The 6065-nt window shown below is 30.4% G+C and overlaps 1 non-coding gene across 1 annotated transcript; it reads left to right on the top strand.

The window, feature by feature from the left end:
• The first annotated feature begins 5741 nt into the window (after nt 1-5741).
• Nucleotides 5742-5848, top strand: LOC142870292 (U6 spliceosomal RNA). Its single transcript, XR_012918722.1, has one exon. It is a non-coding gene; the product is annotated as a U6 spliceosomal RNA (small nuclear RNA).
• The last annotated feature ends 217 nt before the right edge of the window (nt 5849-6065 follow it).

The raw sequence follows: 6065 nt of genomic DNA, 5'->3' as shown, positions 1-6065 counted from the left end.
CACTGAACACATAGAGTTGGATCCTCAATATCTGTGTGTATTTTGTAATTTTGTACCTGGATCACAGCCAGCTGAATTGGATCCTCTTTACTGGGTGTATGAAATTTGGACTTGGAGACATTAAAATCAGAGAATTTATGGAACTGCCTTGTATTAATGGCAGCTGCCTGAAATGGTCAACAGACTTCTCCAAAATTGTTTGTTCAGCTCTCCTTTTTCAAATCTTTCTTTTTATTTCTGTGAGTTAGACCATCTCCTTCTATGAATTCAATCTATACAGAACTTTAACTAAAGTAAATACAATTTAAAATTTGGAGTGGTGGGAAAAATGACATAAATATGAGCTTTTCTTTCAGGAATGGCAAACCAAGCAAGGTTTTCTACATTGTCAGCAAAGAGTTAGGAGATCTAATATAATCTTTTGGATATTTATTTATTTCAGTGATGTATTTTTAGAGATTTATTTTCTTAGAACTGAGCAGACACCAAGAATTCTAAATAAATAGAGCTTCTTGAGAAAATGTAATTACCAGTGTGTACAGAGACAGAGCAGTACTAAGGATATAATAAATTTTGTAACCATTAGAGGAAACTAGAATTAATGAAGTATATTTATGAAAATATTATCAGTTGGAGCATTTAAAACAAAACAATTAAGAGGCTTTTATTTCATTAAGCAACTGCAATCACTCTTAATATTATTCTGAGGGTTTAATAAAAGAGTTCTCTATTTAACCTCAATTTAAATAAATGAAAAGCAACAACTGCTTTGAAAGTGTTAAATCGTTTAAAATATTATTTCAGTTCTAAGAATCTACTAAGAAATTGGCCTCAACTGGAAAAAAAGATTCATGCTCAATGATATTAATCACAGCATTATTTAGCAAAAGAAAAAATAAAATTTCCACAATTAAAAATATAATTATGTAATAATGTAATATTTAAGTAAATTATGATGAATACATACAATAAAGCAACACAAAAACTTTAAAATTAGAATGTAATGGTATGGGGAAATACTAGTGGAATATTGTTGAACAAAAAGGTAATTTATAAACGTGCATGGTCTATAATACTTCTATTGCTTTAAAATTTATATAGCTTAGAAAAATTAAAGGGTTTTCTACCCTAACGTCAGCTCCCAGGATGATCAACAAACTCCTGCTGATGAAATACACAGAAGAGCTACCCAACAGTGGTTGTTGATATCTTTCTTCCATTCTGTAAGTTACTCTGTCTCTTTTAAGAAATTGTACCAAATAAAAATTTTAAGTTAAAAAAAGTCAAATTAGAGGGAAAAATATGAATTAATCTAATTGGAGTAAAAATATAAATCTATACATATATGATATGAGCAAGTAAATGAATAGAACAGGCAGTGAAAAAATTCTTTCCTAATAAGAACCTGCTACTTTTGATAAAGGAAGAGTATGGAGGACAACTAAGATCTTTCATGTTTTATTTCATACACAATGCTATAGCCTGAGTCTTTTGTAATACAACCGATATGAATACAAACAACTATTTTTTAAATGTAGAGAATTATCAAAATTTATGATATTTCTATTTTCAAAAAGTGATCAATATCAAGGTACTTTTAATTTTTTCTTTTCTTTATGTGTCTGTATGTATGTTTTAAAGATATACTTTGTTTCATATAGAAACTATATGTTATTTTTAGTCTTAAAAGACTAAAGGATTCTTGAAAATGCATTTGAATTGTTGAAATGTGCTAAATGTTATAGCAGAATATAACCCTTAATTTATTTCTTAATAATGTTTGTTAGAGTTATCTATTAAATATCAAAATGTCATTGAAAAGCTCTTCAATAAATTACTGTAGCCGAGTACCTTCTAATGTTTTGATTGGCTTGAAATGCTGAAGAATTTCTTCTGTGATTTTTACAAGATATGTGAGAGCCAAGAGTTGTCATAATATACTTTGTTTGTTAAAACCCTGGGAGGCAATACCAATTGGAATTTTATCAAAAATAACCGTGTGGCAATAGTGATAATCCTATAGCATCTAGATTAGTTCTCTGTTTTATTCCACTAATGAATACTCTGGAGAAATATGAGTAATTTTACAGAGCAAATTAACCTTAGAGCACAGCTACTAACGTCCGTTTTACTGGACACGCACAAAGCAGTATAAATGTAAGTGCAGATTAATCAATGCTTTCAGGCCTGGTAGAGATCAAACAGCTAGGACATAAATATAATGATAATTAACCTAAAATAATGCTAAGTATTTTTTAGATAAGTACTGATAAATGTTGCACTTTGGATCCTAATTCCAAGGAAAGAGAGAGAATATAGGAATCGAGCTGTAAGCCTGTCCTGTGTGTCACTTGTGCCACAATAGAGGTGGCTTTTGCTGGAAAGGAAATCTGATTTCAATTACTCCGCCATTTTCCAGTGTATAATGGCCATGACTTGTTTAACACGAGCACCATGATGTGAGCTGCATTTTGTTTTCCTCTGCCTTCATTTCATTGCAGATTTAACAAAATATAAGCCTCTGTCCTACTAATAGGGCAGCATAAAAACTAATTGGTATTCTCTGTTTTCAAATATTTGTATCCTCAAGCCTCTCTGCCTAAAAAAAAGCCCGACAGAGTCTCTTCATTATCTCATTATGCTACAATTATTGCATGCTTAATTGTCAGGCCTGAGAGTAATTCATTTCTGTTGTGCATCAATATAAGCTTATGCCTCTAGAACCACATTTAACCAACTTTTGAAAATTCTAATTTAGAACACAGTGTTATTTGTCCCCTGATTATTCAACACATTTATTAAAAGAGGAAAAATATAAATCAATATACTATTCTAGCTTTTAAGGCTTTGTTGCTATTGCTTTGCTATTTTCTTACACTATACTTAGAAAGGATCACAAAGCATCTTCGGATGCTTTTATGCACACCTGCTTACTCCTGCCACATCCAGGCTAGCATTCTGCTCCTCTCATCCAACAAACTCTTCTGAAATTCACACATTTCTCTTCTTATTTTTGATACACTGAATATTTTGATACAGTGACTATTAGCTATTCCTTATTCTATAATTTTATTCAATTTAATTCAGAAAAATGTGTTTGGTTCAAATAAATAAGCATCTATTTCCTAATTCCCAGCAGAGTGATTTGTAATGGCACATGCTAAATATTATTTAATGAATTGACTTTTGCAATGAATTAAAAATATGTTCCCATTTTCATGTGTAGTTTCACACTCCCTTTAACTTTTTCACTTCCATAATTTATTTTTTCTGGACAAATATATAATCGATAGCAATCATACCATAAATCTTTTAAACACATAAATATAACTATTTCCTCATAAGATATAGAAACTTGATTTTAGCATCAGGGAATCAAGGTCTTTCCCTTTTACCACATAAACCCATCTCTTTTTCTGTCTTACATTGTTCTCCACCTTTTCAAATATTCTAGTTTATCATGCCTATTATAGTTCTAACCAAATCTCCATATATTTTGAATATCTACGTAAGACATTTAAGCCAAGTACTTCCCAATCTAATAGAGTTATCCAGAAAGGAAAATCTCACAAACAATAAATTTAACAATAACCATAAACTAAAACAACAACATTAGAACAGGCCTCACATAAGGAAATCAGGCCAGTCTCAGACTTGTCCTTTGATGAAACTCTTTCCATTTCTCTTACTACCAACTCAGTCCCAAAACACATCATTTCTTAATGGTTTATCTGCTTGTAATCCACCCCTAATAATCCATTCTCTAATAATCTCTTAAAAATATAGATTAGATCATGTTACCTTCTTGCTCAAAACATTCTAGTAGTTTCCCATCACATTCAGTATACAATTCACACTCCTTGTTCCAGCCTTGAAAGCCAGAGTCCAACATTTACCTTCCTCTAGAACTGTCTATGCCACCAGTTTCCTCCTTGTCCAGTGTGCTATAGAAATGTTAGCCTTATTTTTGTTCTTTCATTACTCCTAAATATTCTAGCAAACTACTTAATTCTTGGGGTTGCCTTTTTTTACTATCTAATATTAATATTTTCCTTATGTCTTTATTATATTTGTTAAGCCTCTCAGATTCTAGCACGCTGCCTAATACACTATGGCTTCCTAAGTGCCTAGAAAATTGCTAGGCACTCTATAAACAGTTGTTTAATGCACATGTACATGGATGATTGGTTGATTGATACTATTTTCTAAGTAATGAAATAATATCTACAAGGGTTTGATGACAAATTGTTGGGACAAAGAATATTGAAACAACTAATTTGACTTTCATTTGTAACTAATGAGATACTAATAGCTTGTATGTATGAAAATCATATCGTATGCTATTTATTATGGTGCTAAAGAAAATGTTTTTAATTTAATCTTTATGATAATCTAATGAGTTAACGACTATTATTATACCGAATTTTAAAAAGAAACTGAGGCTAGTAAAGAGAAAAGCAATTTCTCAAAGTTATGTACTAAATAAGGTGGGAGCTGAGAATCTCAGACTCCAATATGACCTCAGAGCTCTTATGTGTAACAACTAGGCTAAATTTCTTTATTATTCAATAAAGCGACCTCAATAAGCGTAATTCACACCACCAGTTGTCACAATGCCACTAATGTAATAACACATCTGTTTCCTGACAAATTTTCAATGAAAACTTCATCACATACAAGATTTCTACATAAATATTGATATATTTCAAAACTTTTGGATATACTCCACTTATCTTTCTCTTCATGGTTACAGTATTTCAATCTCTGTACCTTTTTATTAATGCTTTCTTCAATTCTGATAGAACAAATTGAATTTCAATGAGTACTTCACTTCTACATTTCTTGATTTAATTTTAATATTTTATTATTGGTTTTTGAATTATAATTTATCTTTTTATGATCTCTATGAAAGTACATCATTAATAGTTATACTTTTTTCAGAGAATGCACTTGTCAATTACCTTTTGCAAATTTAGCCACAAATTAAAGCTAAATCAATTTCCCGAGTATAAAAGTATAAATTATAATCTCTATGTTTAATGTAATATGAAATGAAGGAGGGATGTAAAAATAAAAACTAAACTATTTGAAAAAAAAACTTTATTTTTCCTTTTAATTCTTCTGAAACCGAAGAAAATGTGATAACAAGGAAATTAACATATACTAAAATTCTTGAAGATAGCCAAAGAGTTATTTAAGGGTGAATTTATACCTCTAAAGTATTTGTTGCCAAAATTAGAAAAATAAAATTTAAATAACTACACATTTTACATTATGCATTTATTTATAAAAATAAAGAAAAAATACAATAAAACTGAAGCAAGTACTGACTACTCAAAAGTTGCAGAGTCCTAAAGAGTCTTAGAGGTTTATACTTTTGCAGCAAAGATTATATAAATAATATGTCTTCAATGCATGTTAACTTCTAATTTATAGAGAGCTACTTTTTTGATTAATGAAATAAAATAGAGCATAGTACTTAGAAACATTAACTTTGGAGGGAGAAAATGTGAAAATGTGGGGAAAATCCCAGTTCTACCTTTTTCCAGTGCTGACCATCATCAAACCATGTAATTTTTAAAGCATAAGTTTCAGCATCTGACTCATAGAGGTACTTATTTCTTAGAAGAAATGTTCTGAGGTTTAAATGAAATAGTGTATATTTTCCACTAGCTATATAGTAAACACCTACTGCATGTTGAATTATAATATTATAGATGTTTAAAGTAGTATGACATCTTGTGCTCACTGCAGCAGCACATATACTAAAATTGGAATGATACAGAGAATACTAGCATTGATACTGTGCAAGGATGACATGCAAATTTGTGAAGTGTTCCATATTTTTAAAAGACATTTTATAAAAAATACACTTGCAGTCAAATGCTTATAGCAGCACAGTTCACAATTGCAAAGATTTGGATACACCCTAGGTGCCCATCAATACATGAGTGGATCAATAAATTGTGGTATATGTATACCGTGAAGTATTACCTAGCCATAAAAAATGGTGAACTAATGCCTTTTATAACAACCTAGATGGAACTGTACACCATTCCTTTAAG

The sequence above is a fragment of the Microcebus murinus genome, chromosome 3 (assembly GCF_040939455.1).
Source record: "Microcebus murinus isolate Inina chromosome 3, M.murinus_Inina_mat1.0, whole genome shotgun sequence".
NCBI classification, from domain to species: domain Eukaryota; kingdom Metazoa; phylum Chordata; class Mammalia; order Primates; family Cheirogaleidae; genus Microcebus; species Microcebus murinus.
The sequence above is the reverse complement of the archived record's forward strand: the minus strand, read 5'-3'. Positions and strand labels throughout refer to the sequence as shown.